The 11900-nt window shown below is 36.6% G+C and overlaps 1 long non-coding RNA gene across 1 annotated transcript; it reads left to right on the forward strand.

Moving 5' to 3' along the window:
* Positions 1–457: 457 nt before the first annotated feature.
* LOC119771474 lies at positions 458–2445 on the forward strand. The gene is made up of 3 exons (XR_005279148.1): positions 458–708; positions 2178–2292; positions 2376–2445. It is a non-coding gene; the product is annotated as an uncharacterized LOC119771474 (long non-coding RNA).
* The last annotated feature ends 9455 nt before the right edge of the window (positions 2446–11900 follow it).

Consider the following 11900-nt stretch of genomic DNA (forward strand, 5'->3'; position numbering starts at 1 on the left):
GCCATGATTGTTAATTATCATTAACCAAACCGAAGTAACGGCCAATATCTAATCAAGCTGTTAACTCAGAAGCATTAGACTTAGCGCTTTAGTACGGTAACATATATTTTACCGTCAACTTTGACCAGCCTCCATTTCTCTGCTAAAAAAAAAGTTTTTAGTTGTAACGCTTAATGCAAGAAAGCCTGTATCTTGTACATACCATTTTAATTGTCATGAAAGGTAATTGCTTGGATGTTGATTTCCATGAACATCATTAGCATACTGGTATTTTTAAAAAGAAGAGAAAATAAGTTCTGCAAAGGTTATCTTAAGATATTTCCCAGTACACCCACTTTTACAGTTTATACATAAGGCAGGCAAAAAGAAAAGCAAGTACGTCAGCAAGAAAACGATCAAGTCTGTAGGGTCCAGGTGGGAGTGGTGAGAAGGAGGGTGCAGATGCTAAGAAAAGAGATGGCAGAGGGAACTGTTAATGAATGACTATTGGAAACTCTAGGCAGACGCTGCGTTGAAATGCTTACTCGCCTGTGATTAATGACTACTAGGCTGCTGTAATAGGTACCACTGGGACCTCAGACACTGGCACCTTTTTATAGAATAACCCCAAAAGCCGAGAGATGAAGTCCCAACTATAGTACCTCTTCAAGTAAAGAAAGCAAAACCTCTCAAAGTGGCCCTGTGTGAAGGTACAGTCATAATCCTAATGTAAGTTTTCTATTACGATTTAAACTGCATTTTTTTTTTGTCTGTTTTGTTTTTCTAATAACTTGAAAATGTATCTTATGTCATGCCTGAAATTCTGTTTTCATAAAACCTTGAGCAATTTCAAATCAAAACCGTAACAGAATTCGATTTTTATCAGCTTAGGGGTTTGCCACCTTCCTTTATCTGTACTTTGTTTTCACTTTACTGTCACAACTAAAGTTTAACATCATTAAACTAAATAAATTTTATAAAAACTATATATATAATTAAAATATTTTATTATTATTATTAATCTATGCAAACTAAACTGTCATTGCTTATAAATGATTATAACACTTTAAATCATCAGACTGTATTACCATAATATTTGATTCCCTACTATCAGACCTGTTAAAAAAGATAATCCCATCAAAAAGATCTGTCTGGAGTGACTTATTAAAAGTTCTTGATAAACAGAAACCAATGTTTTTTAATAATAAAAAAATCTGAAGACTCGCAAGTTATTGTAAATGCTTGATCGCAGTTGTTGTTATGAAGACTTGGGAAAAAGTAATTAAGTTTCACATTGGGGCAGGTTGATTTGGATAGTTTTTATTTCTGTAATAAAATCATATAAAACTGCTTTTTGATTTTCTCAAACATTTTGAAGTGGGCAAATATTTTTCACTGCATTCTTTATTACTAATTTTTGAAAACAAATAGAATTTCCTTAATGAAACACAAATAAGTCTTTTATCATTTTGACAACCTTTTTTTTCACCTTTTCAAGGGTCTTTGCTTTATCTTTGTTAAAGGTGTTAAGGGTGCTGCACTAAAACAGAAACTACTGCTTTTATGTCTATGACACTACTGCATTTGAGAGTTGATAAATTATTCATATATCTTTTCTTCAACACATTACCTAATCCTCAGAGTGAAAATGAGAGTGCTTCTTGGGTTTCTATTACAATACATTCTACTTTAAAACAACTTTGACTCTGTTAGCAGATGTAATTCTGTTGCAATTCAAACCATTCAGGGCAGAAAGTAATGTAATATATATCCTTAAATTAATTAAACGTTTTCTTTGGTTCCACCTTTTCCAAATTAAGGCTTCAATTTATACAAGGAATTGTGCTGAGGTCTCCTTACAGCCAGAAAAAGCTATTTGGGTTTAAATATTAGGTCTCTGGGAAACCCATATATATGTTTTGATTTATATAAATCTATTTTAAACAATTTTTTAAAAATCTATTTAGTTTTAAAATGTTTTACTGGGATTGTAGGCTAAAGCATTTTATATTTTCAGCGGTCCCTACTTATGAAGTTAAGAAATAACAACAAAAAAATTTAAATCAATGTTGCAGGACCTCAGAAAAGACAATCCCAAAATATATGTGTAGGAATACGAATCATAAAAGGTTGTTGTTGGGTCCACAGGATTGTGTGCTGTGCTGTGTTAGGGTTTTTTCTTAATTTTTCCTCCTCAGAGACTCCAGCCCAGACAAGCGTCCAGCTGGTTCCAATTGGAAGCAATCAGGGAGCAGTATTTAGAGGAGTGGATTCCCTGAGACGGACGCCAGTCAGTTAAAATCCAACATAGTGGTAACCTACCAGCTAGCTCTACCTAAACTGAACATTGTGCTAAGACTTAAGCTTACCTCCTTGTCCTCCTTCTCTCCTACAAGCTTTGCAGTCTCCAAGCCGGTTCTCCACTCAGTCTTCCTGGATCCATCCTCGAACGCTCACCTGCCTGTCCACCCTCTCGAGCTCTCAAGCCATAATCCCATCTCAGCCAACCTCCTCCCTGTCTGTTCCGCTCTCCAAGGAACTCAAAGAAATCAGCATCTTCTCTAAATAACCCAGTTCCTCCTGCGAACGATCTAACCGATCTCTCTTCCCATGCAGTTCCAGTCTAAGTCGCAGTTCCCCAAACCACCATGCCGGACCAAACAATCTTTCTGTAAAACCTCCAAATAAACATATTAAAAAGCTTCCTGACTCGTAGTGTGTTTGCACCAGAGTCAACTCTAGAATCATGTCAGTTGTAAGAAGTGAAACAATATTTTATCAAGAATATATGCCTTAATATTTCTAATATGGATGGACAGACAGACATACAAATGGATTTAAAATGCTCAAGTAAGCTAAATGGATTACAGGTTCGCTTAAACTAAATCAATTTAGCTTAACTGGTAACAAAGACCAACATGTTTGTAAAAGCTATGGCAACATTCCTAAGAATCTTGGCTGCGAATTACAGAACACAAGTGAAAAAGAACAATGTCAATCTTGGAGGATGATGCTGCAAGTCAACATGAAGCATCATCAAAGAATTAGCCAGCTGCGAAAAGAACAAGAAGGTGCAATGAAGAAGCTTCAACCGACTCATACCAGAGACCAAAGACAGGATAACAACAAATAACACCTGGCACCTTAAACTACCTGTTAGAAAAAGATAAATTGGTGAGTTCCATGTGATTTTAATAATATTTGATGTCAGATGGAGGGCAGGAATTAAGCTGTTAATGGATGTAACCATTTATGTGAGCCAGTATTGTAGGGATTTAGACACTGTTTTAATAAAAAGATGTAAAAATTAAAGCTACAGTGTGTAATAATTACAGGGATATACAGTCAGAAATGTAATATATTATACATAACTATGTTATTTATCATCATCTACGAGCTCAGCCTCTTAACCTTAATATTTGTGTTGCCTTAGAATTCGTTATTTATAATTACATAGGAGCGGGTCTCGCAGCCATGGAGGCAGACATCTTTGCACTACGGCAGCACAGAGCCAACAAACTAGCGATTGCGAGATCGCCCATTACGCTCGAAAGTAACTACGGCAAGTTGAGAGAGATGAACTGAGACGGTACTGAACACACAACTAATGAAATACTATCTGTAAAATTATCTATGTAAACAAACCTCATCACTTGAGAATGTAGGTGATGCGGACGTCGTGGAAGACATTTTGTCCCGTAACGCTCGCCATACTGTTGGGGGGGAGAAGCGGTGGGGGGGAGATGTTCATGTTGCTGCGGTCTGCAGTCTGTACGTTAGATGTCGCTGAAAATTACACACTGTAGCTTTAACAACAATCTCCACATTTATAATAAAAACCATAGATGTTACTAACTATTGGCTACATCATTATGCTACCCCAAACACCAGGAAGCCTGTAAGTCCAGAGGAGTATAACCTTTTAGTCAGTCCTTTTAGTCCAGAACCTCAGCACCTCACAACCCGCAATAATTGATGTAAGTTCATATAGGATATTGAGGTTGACTGCCCAGTCTACATACTTAATATCACCCAGAGGACTCAGGCGGACTAAAATCCCAAGTTCACATTCAACTACAGTAGCTTAAAAGTAATGGCTAAGTAAACAAGCATTTAATAACAACCTAAAGGTCAATAAAACAAACAAATCACAAGTAGGACAGTTCTCTATCAATGAAGAAGCAGCTGCTGCAGACACATTGGATAGCATGTGGATAAACACCTTAATCTCAACCGTACCATCAAAAGTTTATCCTTAGTGGAAAAGTTATAGCATGGAACTATACCCACACAGTTAAATGCTACTGAAACAGTACTGCAGAAGCAAATAGAGGAAGGAGGCATCTCATAACAGCAGTGCCTCATGGTTTTTGGAGAGCTGAAGACTGACCACAGCAAGCTCTTAAATCAAGATCTACTACACATCATAGTTGCAAACATCCAAGAGAGAGTCTGATCTATCAAGAGTTGGACACCACCAGGGCCTCAGATAATCAATACCTAGGCTCTAAATAAACTGACAGCTCTCTATGCATCATGATAAACTGGCCACTATTTGTGGCTGACCCAAGGTTGGACAATCCTGATCATAAAACTGCCCCAGAGAGGGGTATCCTATCTAAAGCCTAATCAATAACTAACCTCTGTACTACATGGAAGCTCATGTCAGTTATTGCAGCAAAAATGATTAATAGGAACACGATTCAGTACATGAGTGGGGCCCACAAAGCGGCTGGTCATAAAACCAAAGGGGGTTACAAACCAACTACTGGTTGACAGACCAGTCAGCCAAAAGCTCAAGACCAAACAAACCTGAGCACCGCCTGGGCTGTCTTTAAGAAAGCTTGTGTCTCAATGCAAAACACATTTACCCAGTATAGTGTTAGCAGTAATTATGACTGTTACTATATTAGGGCTGATATACAGGTATCTCTTGTTTTTTTTGTGTAGTTTTCGTGTTTATTTGTTTTTTTTTTTTTTCATAGAAAAGTATTGGGAGCAGCAGATAAACAGAAATAAAACAAAAATGTGCTGGATTGAGAAAATATACAGTTATTTATAAAGCAAATAAAAAAAATCCAAAGTTTTATTATTCAGCAATAACATTACTGTGCTTAAACAAATAGATAGGAGAGCATACATAGTCTCATAATAATATTGGACTAACTTGTGACATTTTGGTTTGGTTGGCAAGGCCTAAATGTAAAGATCAAACCTGTGAATGCTTAGATTGCAAGCAGGAAATTGTGTTAGACATGACAACACAACATTATCTACAAATAATCATCTATCGTGCCTCATTCTCTCTTTCCCAGTTGACCCTGTATGAGATAATCCCCCTTTGTTCTATTCCAACACAGGAGCCAATCTGTTCACACGTCTTATTGAAAAAGTCTCTTTTTGTGGTGTCCTTACAGAAGAGCATAAAAAAGATTTGGCTCTGAGATTAATTGAAGAGGGACCTTTACAAGAAATGAAACAGGAACAGTGTGATTGTCCCACATCTTAGCCAGATAATGGTGTCCTGGCTGCAGGGATCCCTCTGGAGCCGTGTCTAAGCCTCAGACAATGGGAAAAAAATAACCTTGCTGTATCCCGTACTGACACTGGGCCCACCCAGCACAGATTGGTACCATTGTGCCACGCAGGCAATCTTAATTAGATTTGACGTCACTATCCTGGCAGTTGTATTGATCTAGGCCCAAGGTTTATCTCTGGAGATCACAATGTGAAGTGAAGTAGCAGTTTTAAGGGCTTCCAACCATGACCAATCAAACCTTTTTTAGGAGTTTTGCTTCACTGGCCAGTGGGTAAGTTTTCCTCCATTTGTATCTCTTATTATCACAGCAAAACCTCAGCTGACAAAACAAAAGTAGTAATAATTAGACTTTTTTGAACCTTTGTTATGTATTCAAGCAATGTGACTGCTCACAATCAAGCTTTTAATAGAATATTCAAAATTATGTGGTATGAACAAATAATTATATGTTGTTCATCCATTTTATTAATGTTTAGTGTTCATTTTATTTAATCTTCTTCACAACAGTTATCTCTCAGGCTGTTGCACACCTGCAGGTTTATATAATGTCCGAGGCCCATTTCACAAAGCAGGTTTACTAGAACTCTTAAGTTTTCTAACATTGAAATAGGGGAACCACATAGTTTTCCATTTCACAAAGAGAGTTTACTCAACCTCTGTTTCTGTTGCAAAAGTAATTTTCTCCCCAGGGCTAACCTGGTTTGGAGCAGTTTTTAACACATTAGGTGTAAAAAAAAAAAACATTGCATTTCCTTTTGATGAGGATCCAATTAAGAATGAGTGGCATTGTTTTGCAGCAAATTAAATACTTATAGGAAAAGGATTCTTAGACCGCATATGTTTTATAATCAGAAAGGTACCCTTTATATTCATATTTGTAAATTAACTTTATGAGCAATACCGTTTCACCTCACAATCCATCATATACACCCATTACATTATCTGTCCTCAGATTTGCAGGATTACCCCGTCTTCTCCTCTTCTTTAACAGATATTTAACACAGCTGGATATCAGTGAGAGCACATTGCTGTGTGTGATAACAGCATTATAGGAAACAACTGCAGATTCAAACAGCCACTTAGTTTAATGTTTAATGTTTCTTAATTTTAATATATTTTTGCCCGCCCACCAGGGGTGGTAAATCTGTTATTTAATCACATATTGTTCTGACTGTCATCTATTATTTGTGAACAGATGCTCATTTGGCTATGTGTTAGAACAACAAATCAAAGTGTGAATCGAGCTTATATCCGTCAAACGGATAACTCTGTCATGATCGCGGCCCTGATAGCTGATGCAATTGCTCACTTCATCTACCTGCCTAACCTCCCCTGGTTACTATTTATTATTCATCTTATTCAACTGTTTCTGCAGCTTTATATATAGTTCAGCCCAGCTACTGGGGCCAGATCATTCTGTCAAGTAAACAACAATGTGGGACCCAATATTCAAGGCGAAAAAGACAGTGGGGAAGTTCAAAATTTTAAATCAAATTAACAGAATAGAACAGAAGCAGGCTGCTATGGATCTGCAGCGGCTGCGGGGAAGGAATGGCACCACCAATCACTGGCACTCTGGTTTGGGAGAAACATAGGTTAGTGACCACGATAATATAACAGAAGGCGATAATCAATGTGACTCACTTACATGGTTTGACAGTTCAGTCCATCCTCTCAGGGCGGACAGAATCAGCCGATGGACTGGCAATTAAATGCGGCGCGAAGCCACCCAGAGTGTCCCTGATGTAGCAGCCCCATGGAACAGGCAAGAGTCCATGCCAGTTCAGGGAAATAGAATAAAATAGAATAGAACAAGATGGTTTTGAGATCCAGGAGTCTTCAATCCAGCCAGGGGTTCTGATCAGAACAAGAAGTGACAGATCCAGGGTATCAGGAATCAACAGAGCATTCAGGCAGCTTCAGGGTTCCACGAGTACAGCAGAGAGTTTGGGCAAACATGCCTAGATGGAAACAGGCAGCGCAGCAGTTGAGAGGCAGAAACACGACAAAACACCAGAAAAACTTGTAAACTTTAAACTAGCTCCCTCCACTGAGCCAAAACAGGAACAGGGCACACTCAGCGGACAGGAGCCAGTACATGATCTGGAAACACCAAGATAATACCAACAAACTCAAAACACTGGTCTCCGAGCACAGAACTGCAGAAATCGGCCACAATCTCCAACTAAAGCTAAAACGCAAATTAACAAAATAAAATACTCAAACTTAATAATACAGTTACAGTAACTGCTTCTAAAATGAATGAAACCTATCCAGACTGGGCATATTCATCTTATCAGATGGAGGTGATACCTGAAGATGAAGGGAAATTTCAAAAGAAAGCAAGACTGTAACGTCAGAACACCTCTCACACTAGATGTGGATAGAACTTGGATAGTACATATATGGGATAAATTCCCCACAACTTCCTTTCAAAATATGATTTTATGAACAAAAGTCATTTAACACCAGTTCAAACATATTTCATTTAAAATACTCTAGACAAAAACTAGTGAATCTCAACTAAACTAAGCTACTATGTACAAAGAAGAAGAGAAAACATGGTTTAAAACCATAATCAATGAGATGATGCAATGATATCACAGTTTAGCATGGGTTCTATGTTTAAGAACTCGAAGAGGAGACACAAGATAAATTTTTGTTCAGGAATTTGGGCTGTGATCAATTTAACCTTTAAGTAATTCAGAGCACAATGCATATCCAAGAGGAGAATAAAACATTATTTCACAAATAATGTCTTATTAAACTATTTGCTTAATCAGAAATCCATAACCTTTAGTTGATCTTGGTCTTATGACCTCATAAGCACCAAAATCCTAAACTTTAAAAGGAGGGGTACGAGGGACGTTCAATAAGTAATGCCCTTGGCCCACTTCCAGATGTTTGATCGAGCAGAAATTTTGCATGTGAAGTATTTTAAATCTCTATAGATTAAATATCAAATTATAGCTCTGAACTAATTGTGGTTTCTCAATTAATGGTGTTAAAACTGAGTCAAGTCTGAGTTTTTGCATTTGAAAGGATGCACAAAATGGCAGACTTTTGATTAAATGAAAGTAATTTATAGTGATAATGTCTCCTAATATAACCTTGTAAAACATTTTACAAGGTCATATAACGGGCATAATCACCATAAGTTACTTTAATTTCATCAAATGTCTCCTGCGGTGTGAGTCCTTTCCAATAGAAATCGACACTCAACAGGCTCCATTTCAGACTTTACTCAGTTCAAACACCTGGAAGTCAGTTCAGAGCTGTAATTTGCTACTTAATCTATAGAGATTAAAATAAAGTGACATGTAAAATTTCAGCTCGATCAAACATCTGGAAGTGGGTCACGTGCATTACTTATTGAACACCCCTGAACGTAAGTTGATGAGTCTATATCTCATGATAATTATGATTTAGTTCAGTAGGTATACGTATAAAACAGGATTCTTAAATTAGAACGTCATTTAAATATGCCTTTTTTGTTTTAAAGTTTCTATCACAATTCTTGTGCAGGTTGTCAACACTTTTTTTCAGTCCCCGTGTAAATAAGGTGCAGTCAATGAAAGACTAAAAAAGAAGCTATATGTTACAGTTCTTCAAATTAGACTAAGGGAAATATAAAATGCAAAAGTATTGATACATATGTACCAAATAAGGTACTAAAAGTAAATGCTATATGCAAACCCAAATAAATAAATAAAAAATAAAATGCAACTCTTATTTGAAATGAAATATTGTGAAACAAAGACAGATATAAAGACCACGGTCCCCCTTTGCATTATGTAGAATTTACTACTTTGACATTTTTAATGTTTGTATATAAACCAAAAAGTGTCAAAAAATGCTGTTGTTATTTCAGCTGATTGCATCGGAATTTGATAGCCCATATCATTCGCAATTAATTGGCTATCTGCATAGCAAAATGTAATTTTCCAATTGCAGAGACACTCAGTTTTAATTAAATTTACATATTAAGAGTAAGATACTAGATTTATCCCTCCACATCTTCAGCTGGACATGATATGATTAAATTTGGTTTGCCTCAACACACATAAGAGGCAGTTGCAGCCTGCATGCAGATCCATGCATGACAGTAGGAACAAAACATTTTCCTACAACAGTTACACTAAGGTCCTGCAATGATGGACTCTGGACAAGCTAGCTTTCAAGGTCATAAAAAATTGAAGCAAAAAAACTACATCCTTGTGCAAAGCAACAATGAGATAAAACCGCAATAGCAATATTGGTTGAAAATAATTGCAATTTAGATTTTTGGCAAAATTGCTCAACCCTATAATATACTTAAACTTAAGATGACTAATTCAGAATTCATGCATGTTTTATGGCCAAGAGTTAGTTTCTGCAGCCATTTAGGATTCATCTATGTAAATGAAAATAAAGATTAACTGCTTAACCCATTTCATGTGAATATTATGTAGAGCAGTAACATTTTTTAAACAGCATTGATTTATAAATATGTTTGTAGCATCATTAGCAAGGGCTTCTTGAAAATCTACTCTCTTCTGTAGTTTATTTGGAAAATTTTGATGTTGGTTCATTGTGAACATTAAGGGTTGACCGTGAACTGGTTTCTTTGCCTATTAGTTTTGTGCCAACCCCCAGTGCACATTGGTCCCTGCCTGGCCACCCCTGTAAAAATTTCCTGGACCTGCCACAGTTGTCAAATTTTTGTCCAAATTCTTGTTTAATTTCACGTTAATTAAGACTAGTATTGGGAGGCCACATTGCAGTTAGAGCAGCTGGCATAGCTGGTACATTTTTTTTATGTATTTATTACTGTTTTTCAAGGCTGCACTTTAAAAAATTCAATTGTCTAGAGCTGTTTTAAATGAAATTTCTTTTTGCATACACTCGTGTACAAAATGACAGAATAAATCTGTCTAAGTCATAGAGGCAAGAACACAGGGGTTAAGATATAAATCTATGCTAAATTCACATTTTTTCAGGGTCGAACGAATCAAGAGACTAAGGTCTTACTCATGTTAATGTCTGAAACTTGGCAGCTCTGTAAATGACTCATTTAAACCAACCTCTTTACTATCCAGTGCCTTGTTAAAACCAATAAGCCGGTGAGAGAAAAATAAAAAAAATAAAAATTTAAAATAAAAACATTTTCCAATGCATGGAATTACTATGTAGTAGTGTAAAATGTCAAGACAGCAGGTCAACAGAATATGTGACACCACAGCCTTGTCATTGAAACCATTGCCCACTGCTCTAAGGTACTGTCATGTATTCTTTATGATGCTTCAATAATCGGGCAGAGGAGTGGTCAGAAATGTTGTGTGTAGGGAGGGAATAGGAGGTGGATGCAACCCTGTCCATATATTTCAGATGCCAGTGACAGATTTAAACATCGCTGACACAAGTTTAAGAGACACCTTTAACAACCTGTTTTTGTCTGCCAGGATCTCGACAGATAAGCAATCTGTCTGCAACTTAACATCAACCCTGATACAATGTGATTCACTCTGAACAAGATATAGAAAGATGGCTCTCCTAGAAATCAATTTTAAACTTTGTTAAAAAAACTCAGTTTTTTTAAACCCTTGACCAAAAATAAGTAAGACCTTATTTATTTGGTATGGGGTTTTTGTTTTTGGTCTTTTTTTGCTGATTTGCTTTAACTATGTGTTATTAACCTTTAGGACCTACACATAAGACAGCACATCACATAGCTTTTCCATTATTAACTAGGCATAACATTGTTTGAAGCAGCAGCCTCTCTAACAGCAGTCGTATGCTAATCTATGACATCGAATCAGAGCCAACAAACAGAGCCAGGTTCACAACAAGCCACCACAGCTAATCTGTAAGTCATCCTTTCCAGTGCACAGGAAAAGACAGGATAAAAGAGGGGATGCATTGTGTCCTTGATTTTTCTTTTGTGTGAATATATCCTAAGAGGAGGGCTTTAAACTAAAACCAACATGATTTTGAGATTTTATGTGGTATGTAGATTGTTTCTGCTTCTGTAGAGTACCTATTTTGCCACATTTTAAAGTACACATTGAATGAATCCAAATTAGCCCATCTGAGCATTCAGCACAGAGAGTTGGTGGTTTGCCATCTCTTTGATGATTGAAAAACATTCCCAAAGTTAAGCACTTTCTCTTTTAAAAACATGTAATGTGTTAGAAATTTCAAGGGCTTAAATGCATTGTACACAGATATAAAAACAGATTGTACACTTGGTTTATTAAAATAAAAATATCTTATTGTCATAGCAGTTGTGCCTATGAGGATAATAGCTTCAATTTTTTGTCAATGTCAAATTACGATTTTGTAGTTCCTGTTCTTTGTGACTTTGTATTAAGTGACAAGGCATAGATAAAGGTTTCGGAAATTT

This window comes from Cyprinodon tularosa, unplaced genomic scaffold (genome assembly GCF_016077235.1).
Source record: "Cyprinodon tularosa strain WSP-4 unplaced genomic scaffold, ASM1607723v1 ctg674, whole genome shotgun sequence".
NCBI lineage: Eukaryota > Metazoa > Chordata > Actinopteri > Cyprinodontiformes > Cyprinodontidae > Cyprinodon > Cyprinodon tularosa.